General features: G+C 49.4%; 21 non-coding genes across 21 annotated transcripts; all 21 read left to right on the top strand.

The window, feature by feature from the left end:
- Positions 1 to 3,242: 3,242 nt before the first annotated feature.
- Positions 3,243 to 3,361, top strand: LOC135621244 (5S ribosomal RNA). The gene has a single exon (XR_010490468.1). It is a non-coding gene; the product is annotated as a 5S ribosomal RNA (ribosomal RNA).
- Positions 3,362 to 3,806: 445 nt separating this feature from the next.
- Positions 3,807 to 3,925, top strand: LOC135620957 (5S ribosomal RNA). Its single transcript, XR_010490185.1, has one exon. It is a non-coding gene; the product is annotated as a 5S ribosomal RNA (ribosomal RNA).
- A 445-nt stretch (positions 3,926 to 4,370) lies between these two features.
- On the top strand, positions 4,371 to 4,489 carry LOC135620814 (5S ribosomal RNA). The gene has a single exon (XR_010490046.1). It is a non-coding gene; the product is annotated as a 5S ribosomal RNA (ribosomal RNA).
- A 486-nt stretch (positions 4,490 to 4,975) lies between these two features.
- On the top strand, positions 4,976 to 5,094 carry LOC135620679 (5S ribosomal RNA). The gene has a single exon (XR_010489918.1). It is a non-coding gene; the product is annotated as a 5S ribosomal RNA (ribosomal RNA).
- Positions 5,095 to 5,580: 486 nt separating this feature from the next.
- Positions 5,581 to 5,699, top strand: LOC135621126 (5S ribosomal RNA). The gene has a single exon (XR_010490352.1). It is a non-coding gene; the product is annotated as a 5S ribosomal RNA (ribosomal RNA).
- Positions 5,700 to 6,185: 486 nt separating this feature from the next.
- LOC135620906 (5S ribosomal RNA) lies at positions 6,186 to 6,304 on the top strand. Its single transcript, XR_010490135.1, has one exon. It is a non-coding gene; the product is annotated as a 5S ribosomal RNA (ribosomal RNA).
- A 444-nt stretch (positions 6,305 to 6,748) lies between these two features.
- On the top strand, positions 6,749 to 6,867 carry LOC135621165 (5S ribosomal RNA). Its single transcript, XR_010490391.1, has one exon. It is a non-coding gene; the product is annotated as a 5S ribosomal RNA (ribosomal RNA).
- A 486-nt stretch (positions 6,868 to 7,353) lies between these two features.
- On the top strand, positions 7,354 to 7,472 carry LOC135620907 (5S ribosomal RNA). The gene has a single exon (XR_010490136.1). It is a non-coding gene; the product is annotated as a 5S ribosomal RNA (ribosomal RNA).
- A 444-nt stretch (positions 7,473 to 7,916) lies between these two features.
- Positions 7,917 to 8,035, top strand: LOC135621141 (5S ribosomal RNA). Its single transcript, XR_010490367.1, has one exon. It is a non-coding gene; the product is annotated as a 5S ribosomal RNA (ribosomal RNA).
- A 486-nt stretch (positions 8,036 to 8,521) lies between these two features.
- On the top strand, positions 8,522 to 8,640 carry LOC135620908 (5S ribosomal RNA). The gene has a single exon (XR_010490137.1). It is a non-coding gene; the product is annotated as a 5S ribosomal RNA (ribosomal RNA).
- A 445-nt stretch (positions 8,641 to 9,085) lies between these two features.
- On the top strand, positions 9,086 to 9,204 carry LOC135621036 (5S ribosomal RNA). Its single transcript, XR_010490262.1, has one exon. It is a non-coding gene; the product is annotated as a 5S ribosomal RNA (ribosomal RNA).
- A 485-nt stretch (positions 9,205 to 9,689) lies between these two features.
- Positions 9,690 to 9,808, top strand: LOC135620909 (5S ribosomal RNA). Its single transcript, XR_010490138.1, has one exon. It is a non-coding gene; the product is annotated as a 5S ribosomal RNA (ribosomal RNA).
- A 445-nt stretch (positions 9,809 to 10,253) lies between these two features.
- LOC135621037 (5S ribosomal RNA) lies at positions 10,254 to 10,372 on the top strand. The gene has a single exon (XR_010490263.1). It is a non-coding gene; the product is annotated as a 5S ribosomal RNA (ribosomal RNA).
- Positions 10,373 to 10,858: 486 nt separating this feature from the next.
- On the top strand, positions 10,859 to 10,977 carry LOC135620910 (5S ribosomal RNA). The gene has a single exon (XR_010490139.1). It is a non-coding gene; the product is annotated as a 5S ribosomal RNA (ribosomal RNA).
- Positions 10,978 to 11,421: 444 nt separating this feature from the next.
- On the top strand, positions 11,422 to 11,540 carry LOC135621166 (5S ribosomal RNA). The gene has a single exon (XR_010490392.1). It is a non-coding gene; the product is annotated as a 5S ribosomal RNA (ribosomal RNA).
- Positions 11,541 to 12,026: 486 nt separating this feature from the next.
- LOC135620911 (5S ribosomal RNA) lies at positions 12,027 to 12,145 on the top strand. Its single transcript, XR_010490140.1, has one exon. It is a non-coding gene; the product is annotated as a 5S ribosomal RNA (ribosomal RNA).
- Positions 12,146 to 12,589: 444 nt separating this feature from the next.
- Positions 12,590 to 12,708, top strand: LOC135621167 (5S ribosomal RNA). Its single transcript, XR_010490393.1, has one exon. It is a non-coding gene; the product is annotated as a 5S ribosomal RNA (ribosomal RNA).
- Positions 12,709 to 13,194: 486 nt separating this feature from the next.
- LOC135620912 (5S ribosomal RNA) lies at positions 13,195 to 13,313 on the top strand. The gene has a single exon (XR_010490141.1). It is a non-coding gene; the product is annotated as a 5S ribosomal RNA (ribosomal RNA).
- Positions 13,314 to 13,757: 444 nt separating this feature from the next.
- Positions 13,758 to 13,876, top strand: LOC135621169 (5S ribosomal RNA). Its single transcript, XR_010490394.1, has one exon. It is a non-coding gene; the product is annotated as a 5S ribosomal RNA (ribosomal RNA).
- A 486-nt stretch (positions 13,877 to 14,362) lies between these two features.
- LOC135620913 (5S ribosomal RNA) lies at positions 14,363 to 14,481 on the top strand. The gene has a single exon (XR_010490142.1). It is a non-coding gene; the product is annotated as a 5S ribosomal RNA (ribosomal RNA).
- Positions 14,482 to 14,925: 444 nt separating this feature from the next.
- LOC135621170 (5S ribosomal RNA) lies at positions 14,926 to 15,044 on the top strand. Its single transcript, XR_010490395.1, has one exon. It is a non-coding gene; the product is annotated as a 5S ribosomal RNA (ribosomal RNA).
- Positions 15,045 to 15,442: the final 398 nt, after the last annotated feature.

The following is a 15,442-nucleotide window of genomic DNA, read 5'->3' on the forward strand; positions in this document are numbered from 1 at the left end:
TATTTTGTTTTAAAGCAATCATAGTCATGTTATGATTTAGTTTTTCAATAATGCACATATTTGATTCAAATCTAACGATGTAACCTTTATCGCATAGTTGACTAATACTCAAGAGATTATGTTTCAATCCATCAACTAGTAAGACATCATCAATGGAAAAATTAAATTTGTTACCAATAGTTCCCTTGCCAATGATTTTGCCCTTGTTGTTGTCTCCGAAGGTAACGTACCCTTCTTCTTTGCTAGTGAGCATAGAGAAATGAGATGGATCTCCAGTCATATGTCTTGAGCATCCACTATCGAGATACCATCTCTTGCTCCTAGCTTGTGGGTTTGTCTACAAAAGAGGATGATTTTTAGGTACCCATTTGATTTTGGGTGCCTCAAAAATTGACCCACTAACTTTGTTATTTATGATTGAATTCTTTATAGTTCCTTTAGGAACCCATATTAATTTTTGTGAACTAATTTTCCTAAATGGGCATTTGTAGGCAATATGTCCGGATTTACAACAAAAGTTGCATTTCACATAAGAGGAAACATGTAATGTAGGTCCTTTTACGAAAGTGGTGGGATTTTGATGTAATCCTTTTACAAATCCAATTCCATTTCTATTTGCGATGTGACCCTTGTTTGCAAGGATCATATCTAATCCTTTGCTACCAACCTTAAACTTGTTTAAGGTTTCCTTAAGAAGCATATTTTCATTTTTTATTGCTTCTAAGTGCTCACACTTAGAGCATGGAGGAGTTTGAAGACTATCAAACTTATCTTGTAGCAAAGCATGCTCTTTCTTTAAGATACTTAACTTCTTGCTAACAGTTCTACATTCATCAAATAATTCATGAAAAGCGATAGACAGTTCTTCAAAAGATAAATCTTCATTAAATAAATCACATACCTCTTCTCCTAACGCCATTAGCGCGTAATGAGCAACTTGCTCGGTGTTGGACTCCTCTTCTTCGGATGCACTTGAATCATCCCACGTTGCCTTGAACGCCTTCTTCTTTGATGTCCTCTTTTTGGCTTGAGGACAATCGTTCTTGTAGTGTCCCGGTTTTTTGCATTCATAGCAAATCACTTGGTCTTTCTTTTGTTCAAATTTATTTTTTGTATTATTTTTAAATCTGTTCTTTCTTAAATATTTTTTAAACTTTTGAGTCAAAAGTGCAATGTCATTGTCACTGTCCTCATCACTTGATGTTCCTTTCAAGTGGTCTTCTTGTGATTTGAGTGCCATATCCTTCCTGTTCTTTGGAAGGGGGTTCTCGAGCTCGTCATGAGCTTGACATGTCATTTCGTAGGTCATTAGAGACCCAATGAGTTCTTCAAGAGGGAATGCTTTAAGGTCTTTGGCCTCTTGAATGGCCGTAACTTTTGGATCCCAACTTTTAGGGAGGGATCTTAAGATTTTAGTTACTAGTTCAAAGTTAGTAAAATCTTTACCAAGAGCTTTGAGTCCATTGATGACATCCGTAAACTGGGTGTACATGTCTCCGATGGACTCACTTGGTTTCATTCGGAAAAGTTCGTAAGAGTGCACAAGGATGTTGATTTTGGACTCTTTCACTCGGCTAGTGCCTTCATGAGTGACCTCAAGAGTTCTCCAAATATCAAAAGCCGAATCACACATTGAAACACGATTAAATTCGTTTTTGTCTAGTGCACAAAACAAGGCATTCATAGCCTTTGCATTTAAAGCAAAAACCTTCTTCTCCGATTCATTCCATTCGCTCATCGGAAGAGAAGATTTTTGAAATCCATTCTCGACAATAGACCAAAGCTCAAAGTCCATAGAAATGAGGAAGATTCTCATGCGAGTCTTCCAATATGTGTAATCCGACCCATTAAACAAAGGTGGTCGTGCAATAGAATGGCCCTCTTGCATGCCGGAATAAGCCATCTCTCTTGGGTATTAAACCAAATATGAGAGATAACCTCGCTCTGATACCACTTGTTAGGATCGGAGCGGCACTAAGAGGGGGGGGGTGAATTAGTGCAGCGGATAAAAACTTCGATTTTAATCAAAATATTTCGTACGTTAAGAACGAAACTTGAGAAATTTAACTTGAAGGCGTATTCTTGAAGTTGCGCAACAAGAGTAATAAGGAACTAAAGCAGTAAGAAGATTTGCAGTAATGTAAATGACAATAATAAAGAGCAAACCAGAGATTACGCCGATTTTTAGAGTGGTTCGGTCAAATGACCTACTCCACTTGCGAGACCCCTCTTCGATGAGCCTCCCACCTTCCACTAGCAAGTCTCTTGAAATGGAAGGGTAAACACCCCTCTTACAACCTTTTACAAGCAGCTCAACCTCTTACAAATTTTCAATAAGAAAGAAGGAGGAGAACTCTCTAGCAAATTGAAAACAAGACTTGCTAAGACTTTCTAAGACTTTTCTCTCAATCAAAATGCTTCTCAAAAGTTGTAACCTCAGTTGAGATTTGAGGGGTATTTATAGGCCTCAAGAGGATTCAAATTTTGGGTTTCAAAATTTGAATTCTTTTAGGGTTCCCGGTGCTGGAGGTTCCACCGCCCAGCCAGGCGGTGCCACCGCCCAGCACTCGGGTACTGGACGGTGCAACCGCCCAGCCAAGGAGGTGTCACCGCCCAACTAGGCGGTGCCACCGCCTACAGTGTTTTCAGCCCAACTACAGTGTTTTCAGCCACTAGTTGGGCTTCAATCTTGGCTCTCTAGTTCGCTGGTTTAGCTTAATTTTTAGCCTAAACCAACTCTGACTTTGGGCCCAGTTGGCCCCTAACCAGGATATAGGATTATCTCTTAATCCTAATCCTAATTACAAGTGGACTACATAACCAAAACACATCCTAAGCAAATTTTCAACCGCGAACGTCGAGTCTTGTTCCGGCGAGCTTTCCGACGAACTTCTTCCGACGGACTCCCTGCAAGCTCCCAATCTTTGTGATGACTTTTAACGAGTAGCCGAGCCTTCTCGGTGATCTCCGCGAGCCTCCGACGATTTCTTCGGCGAACTTCCGACACGTTCCCGATTTCTTCTCGGATGGTTCCGGCAGCATCTCCGATGATTCTTCGGTCTCTTAAACGTCCATCGAGCTCGACTCCGGTATCCTTGCTTTATGTTTTCTGGTTATCGTAGTTAATCCTGCGCACTTAACTCAATAATATGGATTAGATCAATTAACCCACCAATTGATTATATCATCAAAATCCAAGATTCAACAGAGAGTACAAAGGCGAGGGACGATGCACATAAAATGAATGATATCATACCAGCACTAAAGCACTGGATCCCATCAGAACTCCGAAGTTAAGAGTGCTTGTACGAGAGTAGTACTAGGATGGGTGACCCCCTAGGAAGGCCTTGTGTTGCACTCTCTTTTAAGCTTTTCAATTTTTCCAGCATTATGGCCAACAATAAATATGTCATTAACATATAGCAGGAGAATAATGAAATCATCATCTAAAAATTTCTTCATAAACATACAATTATCAGACATGGTTCTTGGATGGGTGACCCCCTGTTGCACTCGTTTTTGCGCCCCTAGCGGCCAAAACCTCTCCCGTAGACCTCCGAGGCGATGGTTTTGGGCTTCGGAATTTGTCGTGACTGCTACGCAGTCAGTCTCGTGGGGCTCGGAGAGAGCTTTCCGGAATTAAGCCGCAATAATGATTCCGAGTTCGTTCGAGAAAGTCCCGATGGTTTCGGCACGCGCTTGACGTGTCCGGTACGCGGTCGGCCTCGTGGGCATCGGAGAGATCCGACAATGGCGATTCTGAGATCGTTCGAGAGTACAAAGGCGAGGGACGACGAACATAAAATGAATGAGATCATACCAGCACTAAAGCACTGGATCCCATCAGAACTCCGAAGTTAAGCGTGCTTGGGCGAGAGTAGTACTAGGATGGGTGACCCCCTAGGAAGGCCTCGTGTTGCACTCTCTTTCAAGCTTATCAATTTTTTCAGCATTATGGCCAACAATAAATATGTCATTAACATATAGCAGGAGAATAATGAAATCATTATCAAAAAATTTCTTCATAAACATACAATGATCAGACATGGTTCTTGGATGGGTGACCCCCTGTTGCACTCGTTTTTGCGCCCCGAGCGGCCAAAACCTCTCCCGTCGACCTCTGAGGCGATGGTTTTGGGCCTCGGAATTTGCCGTGACGGCTACGCAGTCAGTCTCGTGGGGCTCCGAGAGAGCTTTCCGGAATGGGGCCACAATGGCGATTCCGAGTTCGTTCGAGAAAGTCCCGACGGTTTCGACGCGCGCTTGCCGTGTCCGGTACGCGGTCGGCCTCGTGGGCATCGGAGAGATCCGACAATGGCGATCCTGAGATTGTTCAAGAGTACAAAGGCGAGGGACGACGCACACAAAACTAGCGCGATCATACCAGCACTAAAGCACCGGATCCCATCAGAACTCTGAAGTTAAGCGTGCTTGGGCGAGAGTAGTACTAGGATGGGTTACCCCCTGGGAAGTCCTCGTGTTGCACTCCTTTTTGCGCCCCGAGCGGCCAAAAGACTTACTTAAAACTCTCTTTCAAGCTTTTCAATTTTTCCAGCATTATGGCCAACAATAAATATGTCATTAACATATAGCAGGAGAATAATGAAATCATCATCTAAAAATTTCTTCATAAACACACAATGATCAAACACGGTTCTAGGATGGGTGACCCCCTGTTGCACTCCTTTTTGCGCCCCGAGCGGCCAAAACCTCTCCCGTCGACCTCCGAGGCGATGGTTTTGGGCCTCGGAATTTGCCGTGACCGCTACGTAGTCAGTCTCGTGGGGCTCGGAGAGAGCTTTCCGGAATGGGGCCGCAATGGCGATTCCGAGTTCGTTCGAGAAAGTCCCGATGGTTTCGACGCGCGCTTGCCGTGTCCGGTACGCGGTCGGCCTCGTGGGCATCGGAGAGATCCGACAATGGCGATCCCGAGATTGTTCGAGAGTACAAAGGCGAGGGACGACGCACACAAAACTAGTGCGATCATACCAGCACTAAAGAACCGGATCCCATTAGAACTCCGAAGTTAAGCGTGCTTGGGCGAGAGTAGTACTAGGATGGGTGACCCCCTGGGAAGTCCTCGTGTTGCACTCCTTTTTGCGCCCCGAGCGGACAAAAGACTTACTTAAAACTCTCTTTCAAGCTTTTCAATTTTTCCAGCATTATGGCCAATAATAAATATGTCATTAACATATAGCAGGAGAATAATGAAATCATCATCTAAAAATTTCTTCATAAACACACAATGATCAAACACGGTTCTAGGATGGGTGACCCCCTGTTGCAATCCTTTTTGCGCCCCGAGCGGCCAAAACCTCTCCCGTCGACCTCCGAGGCGATGGTTTTGGGCCTCGGAATTTGCCGTGACAGCTACGCAGTCAGTCTCGTGGGGCTCGGAGAGAGCTTTCCGGAATGGGGCCGCAATGGCGATTCCGAGTTCGTTCGAGAAAGTCCCGACGATTTCGGCGCGCGCTTGCCGTGTCCGGTACGCGGTCGGCCTCGTGGGCATCGGAGAGATCTGACAATGGCGATCCCGAGATCGTTCGAGAGTACAAAGGCGAGCGACGACGTAGACAAAACTAGCGCGATCATACCAGCACTAAAGCATCGGATCCGATCAGAACTCCGAAGTTAAGCGTGCTTGTGCGAGAGTAGTACTAGGATGGGTGACCCCCTGGGAAGTCCTCGTGTTGCACTCCTTTTTGCGCCCCGAGCGGCCAAAAAACTTACTTAAAACTCTCTTTCAAGCTTTTCAATTTTTCCAGCATTATGGCCAACAATAAATATGTCATTAACATATAGCAGGAGAATAATGAAATCATCATCTAAAAATTTCTTCATAAACACACAATGATCAGACACGGTTCTAGGATGGGTGACCCCCTGTTGCACTCCTTTTTGCGCCCCGAGCGGCCAAAACCTCTCCCGTCGACCTCCGAGGTGACGGTTTTGGGCCTCGGAATTTGCCGTGACCGCTACGCAGTCAGTCTCGTGGGGCTCGGAGAGAGCTTTCCGGAATGGGGCCGCAATGGCGATTCCGAGTTCGTTCGAGAAAGTCCCGACGGTTTCGGCGCGCGCTTGCCGTGTCCGGTACGCGGTCGGCCTCGTGGGCATCGGAGAGATCTGACAATGGCGATCCCGAGATCGTTCGAGAGTACAAAGGCGAGGGATGACGCACACAAAACGAGCGCGATCATACCAGCACTAAAGCACCGGATCCCATCAGAACTCCGAAGTTAAGCGTGCTTGTGCGAGAGTAGTACTTGGATGGGTGACCCCCTAGGAAGGTCTCGTGTTGCACTCTCTTTCAAGCTTTTCAATTTTTCCAGCATTATGGCCAATAATAAATATGTCAATAACATATAGCGGAGAATAATGAAATCATTATCTAAAAATTTCTTCATAAACATACAATGATCAGACATGGTTCTTGGATGGGTGACCCCCTGATGCACTCGTTTTTGCGCCCCGAGCGGCCAAAACCTCTCCCGTCGACCTCCGAGGCGATGGTTTTGGGCCTCGGAATTTGCCGTGACAGCTACGCAGTCAGTCTCGTGGGGCTCGGAGAGAGCTTTCCGGAATGGGGCCGCAATGGCGATTCCGAGTTCGTTCGAGAAAGTCCCGACGATTTCGGCGCGCGCTTGCCGTGTCCGGTACGCGGTCGGCCTCGTGGGCATCGGAGAGATCTGACAATGGCGATCCCGAGATCGTTCGAGAGTACAAAGGCGAGCGACGACGCAAACAAAACGAGCGCGATCATACCAGCACTAAAGCATCGGATCCGAGCAGAACTCCGAAGTTAAGCGTGCTTGTGCGAGAGTAGTACTAGGATGGGTGACCCCCTGGGAAGTCCTCGTGTTGCACTCCTTTTTGCGCCCCGAGCGGCCAAAAAACTTACTTAAAACTCTCTTTCAAGCTTTTCAATTTTTCCAGCATTATGGCCAACAATAAATATGTCATTAACATATAGCAGGAGAATAATGAAATCATCATCTAAAAATTTCTTCATAAACACACAATGATCAGACACGGTTCTAGGATGGGTGACCCCCTGTTGCACTCCTTTTTGCGCCCCGAGCGGCCAAAACCTCTCCCGTCGACCTCCGAGGTGACGGTTTTGGGCCTCGGAATTTGCCGTGACCGCTACGCAGTCAGTCTCGTGGGGCTCGGAGAGAGCTTTCCGGAATGGGGCCGCAATGGCGATTCCGAGTTCGTTCGAGAAAGTCCCGACGGTTTCGGCGCGCGCTTGCCGTGTCCGGTACGCGGTCGGCCTCGTGGGCATCGGAGAGATCTGACAATGGCGATCCCGAGATCGTTCGAGAGTACAAAGGCGAGGGATGACGCACACAAAACGAGCGCGATCATACCAGCACTAAAGCACCGGATCCCATCAGAACTCCGAAGTTAAGCGTGCTTGTGCGAGAGTAGTACTTGGATGGGTGACCCCCTAGGAAGGTCTCGTGTTGCACTCTCTTTCAAGCTTTTCAATTTTTCCAGCATTATGGCCAACAATAAATATGTCAATAACATATAGCGGAGAATAATGAAATCATTATCTAAAAATTTCTTCATAAACATACAATGATCAGACATGGTTCTTGGATGGGTGACCCCCTGTTGCACTCGTTTTTGCGCCCCGAGCGGCCAAAACCTCTCCCGTCGACCTCCGAGGCGATGGTTTTGGGCCTCGGAATTTGCCGTGACAGCTACGCAGTCAGTCTCGTGGGGCTCGGAGAGAGCTTTCCGGAATGGGGCCGCAATGGCGATTCCGAGTTCGTTCGAGAAAGTCCCGACGATTTCGGCGCGCGCTTGCCGTGTCCGGTACGCGGTCGGCCTCGTGGGCATCGGAGAGATCTGACAATGGCGATCCCGAGATCGTTCGAGAGTACAAAGGCGAGCGACGACGCAAACAAAACGAGCGCGATCATACCAGCACTAAAGCATCGGATCCGATCAGAACTCCGAAGTTAAGCGTGCTTGTGCGAGAGTAGTACTAGGATGGGTGACCCCCTGGGAAGTCCTCGTGTTGCACTACTTTTTGCGCCCCGAGCGGCCAAAAAACTTACTTAAAACTCTCTTTCAAGCTTTTCAATTTTTCCAGCATTATGGCCAACAATAAATATGTCATTAACATATAGCAGGAGAATAATGAAATCATCATCTAAAAATTTCTTCATAAACACACAATGATCAGACACGGTTCTAGGATGGGTGACCCCCTGTTGCACTCCTTTTTGCGCCCCGAGCGGCCAAAACCTCTCCCGTCGACCTCCGAGGTGACGGTTTTGGGCCTCGGAATTTGCCGTGACCGCTACGCAGTCAGTCTCGTGGGGCTCGGAGAGAGCTTTCCGGAATGGGGCCGCAATGGCGATTCCGAGTTCGTTCGAGAAAGTCCCGACGGTTTCGGCGCGCGCTTGCCGTGTCCGGTACGCGGTCGGCCTCGTGGGCATCGGAGAGATCTGACAATGGCGATCCCGAGATCGTTCGAGAGTACAAAGGCGAGGGATGACGCACACAAAACGAGCGCGATCATACCAGCACTAAAGCACCGGATCCCATCAGAACTCCGAAGTTAAGCGTGCTTGTGCGAGAGTAGTACTTGGATGGGTGACCCCCTAGGAAGGTCTCGTGTTGCACTCTCTTTCAAGCTTTTCAATTTTTCCAGCATTATGGCCAACAATAAATATTTCAATAACATATAGCAGGAGAATAATGAAATCATTATCTAAAAATTTCTTCATAAACATACAATGATCAGACATGGTTCTTGGATGGGTGACCCCCTGTTGCACTCGTTTTTGCGCCCCGAGCGGCCAAAACCTCTCCCGTCGACCTCCGAGGCGATGGTTTTGGGCCTCGGAATTTGCCGTGACAGCTACGCAGTCAGTCTCGTGGGGCTCGGAGAGAGCTTTCCGGAATGGGGCCGCAATGGCGATTCCGAGTTCGTTCGAGAAAGTCCCGACGATTTCGGCGCGCGCTTGCCGTGTCCGGTACGCGGTCGGCCTCGTGGGCATCGGAGAGATCTGACAATGGCGATCCCGAGATCGTTCGAGAGTACAAAGGCGAGCGACGACGCAAACAAAACGAGCGCGATCATACCAGCACTAAAGCATCGGATCCGATCAGAACTCCGAAGTTAAGCGTGCTTGTGCGAGAGTAGTACTAGGATGGGTGACCCCCTGGGAAGTCCTCGTGTTGCACTCCTTTTTGCGCCCCGAGGGGCAAAAAACTTACTTAAAACTCTCTTTCAAGCTTTTCAATTTTTCCAGCATTATAGCCAACAATAAATATGTCATTAACATATAGCAGGAGAATAATGAAATCATCATCTAAAAATTTCTTCATAAACACACAATGATCAGACACGGTTCTAGGATGGGTGACCCCCTGTTGCACTCCTTTTTGCGCCCCGAGCGGCCAAAACCTCTCCCGTCGACCTCCGAGGTGACGGTTTTGGGCCTCGGAATTTGCCGTGACCGCTACGCAGTCAGTCTCGTGGGGCTCGGAGAGAGCTTTCCGGAATGGGGCCGCAATGGCGATTCCGAGTTCGTTCGAGAAAGTCCCGACGGTTTCGGCGCGCGCTTGCCGTGTCCGGTACGCGGTCGGCCTCGTGGGCATCGGAGAGATCTGACAATGGCGATCCCGAGATCGTTCGAGAGTACAAAGGCGAGGGATGACGCACACAAAACGAGCGCGATCATACCAGCACTAAAGCACCGGATCCCATCAGAACTCCGAAGTTAAGCGTGCTTGTGCGAGAGTAGTACTTGGATGGGTGACCCCCTAGGAAGGTCTCGTGTTGCACTCTCTTTCAAGCTTTTCAATTTTTCCAGCATTATGGCCAACAATAAATATGTCAATAACATATAGCAGGAGAATAATGAAATCATTATCTAAAAATTTCTTCATAAACATACAATGATCAGACATGGTTCTTGGATGGGTGACCCCCTGTTGCACTCGTTTTTGCGCCCCGAGCGGCCAAAACCTCTCCCGTCGACCTCCGAGGCGATGGTTTTGGGCCTTGGAATTTGCCGTGACAGCTACGCAGTCAGTCTCGTGGGGCTCGGAGAGAGCTTTCCGGAATGGGGCCGCAATGGCGATTCCGAGTTCGTTCGAGAAAGTCCCGACGATTTCGGCGCGCGCTTGCCGTGTCCGGTACGCGGTCGGCCTCGTGGGCATCGGAGAGATCTGACAATGGCGATCCCGAGATCGTTCGAGAGTACAAAGGCGAGCGACGACGCAGACAAAACGAGCGCGATCATACCAGCACTAAAGCATCGGATCCGATCAGAACTCCGAAGTTAAGCGTGCTTGTGCGAGAGTAGTACTAGGATGGGTGACCCCCTGGGAAGTCCTCGTGTTGCACTCCTTTTTGCGCCCCGAGCGGCCAAAAAACTTACTTAAAACTCTCTTTCAAGCTTTTCAATTTTTCCAGCATTATGGCCAACAATAAATATGTCATTAACATATAGCAGGAGAATAATGAAATCATCATCTAAAAATTTCTTCATAAACACACAATGATCAGACACGGTTCTAGGATGGGTGACCCCCTGTTGCACTCCTTTTTGCGCCCCGAGCGGCCAAAACCTCTCCCGTCGACCTCCGAGGTGACGGTTTTGGGCCTCGGAATTTGCCGTGACCGCTACGCAGTCAGTCTCGTGGGGCTCGGAGAGAGCTTTCCGGAATGGGGCCGCAATGGCGATTCCGAGTTCGTTCGAGAAAGTCCCGACGGTTTCGGCGCGCGCTTGCCGTGTCCGGTACGCGGTCGGCCTCGTGGGCATCGGAGAGATCTGACAATGGCGATCCCGAGATCGTTCGAGAGTACAAAGGCGAGGGATGACGCACACAAAACGAGCGCGATCATACCAGCACTAAAGCACCGGATCCCATCAGAACTCCGAAGTTAAGCGTGCTTGTGCGAGAGTAGTACTTGGATGGGTGACCCCCTAGGAAGGTCTCGTGTTGCACTCTCTTTCAAGCTTTTCAATTTTTCCAGCATTATGGCCAACAATAAATATGTCAATAACATATAGCGGAGAATAATGAAATCATTATCTAAAAATTTCTTCATAAACATACAATGATCAGACATGGTTCTTGGATGGGTGACCCCCTGTTGCACTCGTTTTTGCGCCCCGAGCGGCCAAAACCTCTCCCGTCGACCTCCGAGGCGATGGTTTTGGGCCTCAGAATTTGCCGTGACAGCTACGCAGTCAGTCTCGTGGGGCTCGGAGAGAGCTTTCCGGAATGGGGCCGCAATGGCGATTCCGAGTTCGTTCGAGAAAGTCCCGACGATTTCGGCGCGCGCTTGCCGTGTCCGGTACGCGGTCGGCCTCGTGGGCATCGGAGAGATCTGACAACGGCGATCCCGAGATCGTTCGAGAGTACAAAGGCGAGCGACGACGCAGACAAAACGAGCGCGATCATACCAGCACTAAAGCATCGGATCCGAGCAGAACTCCGAAGTTAAGCGTGCTTGTGCGAGAGTAGTACTAGGATGGGTGACCCCCTGGGAAGTCCTCGTGTTGCACTCCTTTTTGCGCCCCGAGCGGCCAAAAAACTTACTTAAAACTCTCTTTCAAGCTTTTCAATTTTTCCAGCATTATGACCAACAATAAATATGTCATTAACATATAGCAGGAGAATAATGAAATCATCATCTAAAAATTTCTTCATAAACACACAATGATCAGACACGGTTCTAGGATGGGTGACCCCCTGTTGCACTCCTTTTTGCGCCCCGAGCGGCCAAAACCTCTCCCGTCGACCTCCGAGGTGACGGTTTTGGGCCTCGGAATTTGCCGTGACTGCTACGCAGTCAGTCTCGTGGGGCTCGGAGAGAGCTTTCCGGAATGGGGCCGCAATGGCGATTCCGAGTTCGTTCGAGAAAGTCCCGACGGTTTCGGCGCGCGCTTGCCGTGTCCGGTACGCGGTCGGCCTCGTGGGCATCGGAGAGATCTGACAATGGCGATCCCGAGATCGTTCGAGAGTACAAAGGCGAGGGATGACGCACACAAAACGAGCGCGATCATACCAGCACTAAAGCACCGGATCCCATCAGAACTCCGAAGTTAAGCGTGCTTGTGCGAGAGTAGTACTTGGATGGGTGACCCCCTAGGAAGGTCTCGTGTTGCACTCTCTTTCAAGCTTTTCAATTTTTCCAGCATTATGGCCAACAATAAATATGTCAATAACATATAGCGGAGAATAATGAAATCATTATCTAAAAATTTCTTCATAAACATACAATGATCAGACATGGTTCTTGGATGGGTGACCCCCTGTTGCACTCGTTTTTGCGCCCCGAGCGGCCAAAACCTCTCCCGTCGACCTCCGAGGCGATGGTTTTGGGCCTCGGAATTTGCCGTGACAGCTACGCAGTCAGTCTCGTGGGGCTCGGAGAGAGCTTTCCGGAATGGGGCCGCAATGGCGATTCCGAGTTCGTTCGAGAAAGTCCCGACGATTTCGGCGCGCGCTTGCCGTGTCCGGTACGCGGTCGGCCTCGTGGGCATCGGAGAGATCTGACAATGGCGATCCCGAGATCGTTCGAGAGTACAAAGGCGAGCGACGACGCAGACAAAACGAGCGCGATCATACCAGCACTAAAGCATCGGATCCGAGCAGAACTCCGAAGTTAAGCGTGCTTGTGCGAGAGTAGTACTAGGATGGGTGACCCCCTGGGAAGTCCTCGTGTTGCACTCCTTTTTGCGCCCCGAGCGGCCAAAAAACTTACTTAAAACTCTCTTTCAAGCTTTTCAATTTTTCCAGCATTATGGCCAATAATAAATATGTCATTAACATATAGCAGGAGAATAATGAAATCATCATCTAAAAATTTCTTCATAAACACACAATGATCAGACACGGTTCTAGGATGGGTGACCCCCTGTTGCACTCCTTTTTGCGCCCCGAGCGGCCAAAACCTCTCCCGTCGACCTCCGAGGTGACGGTTTTGGGCCTCGGAATTTGCCGTGACCGCTACGCAGTCAGTCTCGTGGGGCTCGGAGAGAGCTTTCCGGAATGGGGCCGCAATGGCGATTCCGAGTTCGTTCGAGAAAGTCCCGACGGTTTCGGCGCGCGCTTGCCGTGTCCGGTACGCGGTCGGCCTCGTGGGCATCGGAGAGATCTGACAATGGCGATCCCGAGATCGTTCGAGAGTACAAAGGCGAGGGATGACGCACACAAAACGAGCGCGATCATACCAGCACTAAAGCACCGGATCCCATCAGAACTCCGAAGTTAAGCGTGCTTGTGCGAGAGTAGTACTTGGATGGGTGACCCCCTAGGAAGGTCTCGTGTTGCACTCTCTTTAAAGCTTTTCAATTTTTCCAGCATTATGGCCAACAATAAATATGTCAATAACATATAGCGGAGAATAATGAAATCATTATCTAAAAATTTCTTCATAAACATACAATGATCAGACATGGTTCTTGGATGGGTGACCCCCTGTTGCACTCGTTTTTGCGCCCCGAGCGGCCAAAACCTCTCCCGTCGACCTCCGAGGCGATGGTTTTGGGCCTCGGAATTTGCCGTGACAGCTACGCAGTCAGTCTCGTGGGGCTCGGAGAGAGCTTTCCGGAATGGGGCCGCAATGGCGATTCCGAGTTCGTTCGAGAAAGTCCCGACGATTTCGGCGCGCGCTTGCCGTGTCCGGTACGCGGTCGGCCTCGTGGGCATCGGAGAGATCTGACAATGGCGATCCCGAGATCGTTCGAGAGTACAAAGGCGAGCGACGACGCAGACAAAACGAGCGCGATCATACCAGCACTAAAGCATCGGATCCGAGCAGAACTCCGAAGTTAAGCGTGCTTGTGCGAGAGTAGTACTAGGATGGGTGACCCCCTGGGAAGTCCTCGTGTTGCACTCCTTTTTGCGCCCCGAGCGGCCAAAAAACTTACTTAAAACTCTCTTTCAAGCTTTTCAATTTTTCCAGCATTATGGCCAATAATAAATATGTCATTAACATATAGCAGGAGAATAATGAAATCATCATCTAAAAATTTCTTCATAAACACACAATGATCAGACACGGTTCTAGGATGGGTGACCCCCTGTTGCACTCCTTTTTGCGCCCCGAGCGGCCAAAACCTCTCCCGTCGACCTCCGAGGTGACGGTTTTGGGCCTCGGAATTTGCCGTGACCGCTACGCAGTCAGTCTCGTGGGGCTCGGAGAGAGCTTTCCGGAATGGGGCCGCAATGGCGATTCCGAGTTCGTTCGAGAAAGTCCCGACGGTTTCGGCGCGCGCTTGCCGTGTCCGGTACGCGGTCGGCCTCGTGGGCATCGGAGAGATCTGACAATGGCGATCCCGAGATCGTTCGAGAGTACAAAGGCGAGGGATGACGCACACAAAACGAGCGCGATCATACCAGCACTAAAGCACCGGATCCCATCAGAACTCCGAAGTTAAGCGTGCTTGTGCGAGAGTAGTACTTGGATGGGTGACCCCCTAGGAAGGTCTCGTGTTGCACTCTCTTTCAAGCTTTTCAATTTTTCCAGCATTATGGCCAACAATAAATATGTCAATAACATATAGCGGAGAATAATGAAATCATTATCTAAAAATTTCTTCATAAACATACAATGATCAGACATGGTTCTTGGATGGGTGACCCCCTGTTGCACTCGTTTTTGCGCCCTGAGCGGCCAAAACCTCTCCCGTCGACCTCCGAGGCGATGGTTTTGGGCCTCGGAATTTGCCGTGACAGCTACGCAGTCAGTCTCGTGGGGCTCGGAGAGAGCTTTCCGGAATGGGGCCGCAATGGCGATTCCGAGTTCGTTCGAGAAAGTCCCGACGATTTCGGCGCGCGCTTGCCGTGTCCGGTACGCGGTCGGCCTCGTGGGCATCGGAGAGATCTGACAATGGCGATCCCGAGATCGTTCGAGAGTACAAAGGCGAGCGACGACGCAGACAAAACGAGCGCGATCATACCAGCACTAAAGCATCGGATCCGAGCAGAACTCCGAAGTTAAGCGTGCTTGTGCGAGAGTAGTACTAGGATGGGTGACCCCCTGGGAAGTCCTCGTGTTGCACTCCTTTTTGCGCCCCGAGCGGCCAAAAAACTTACTTAAAACTCTCTTTCAAGCTTTTCAATTTTTCCAGCATTATGACCAACAATAAATATGTCATTAACATATAGCAGGAGAATAATGAAATCATCATCTAAAAATTTCTTCATAAACACACAATGATCAGACACGGTTCTAGGATGGGTGACCCCCTGTTGCACTCCTTTTTGCGCCCCGAGCGGCCAAAACCTCTCCCGTCGACCTCCGAGGTGACGGTTTTGGGCCTCGGAATTTGCCGTGACTGCTACGCAGTCAGTCTCGTGGGGCTCGGAGAGAGCTTTCCGGAATGGGGCCGCAATGGCGATTCCGAGTTCGTTCGAGAAAGTCCCGACGGTTTCGGCGCGCGCTTGCCGTGTCCGGTACGCG

Source organism: Musa acuminata, chromosome BXJ2-8, assembly GCF_036884655.1.
Source record: "Musa acuminata AAA Group cultivar baxijiao chromosome BXJ2-8, Cavendish_Baxijiao_AAA, whole genome shotgun sequence".
NCBI lineage: Eukaryota > Viridiplantae > Streptophyta > Magnoliopsida > Zingiberales > Musaceae > Musa > Musa acuminata.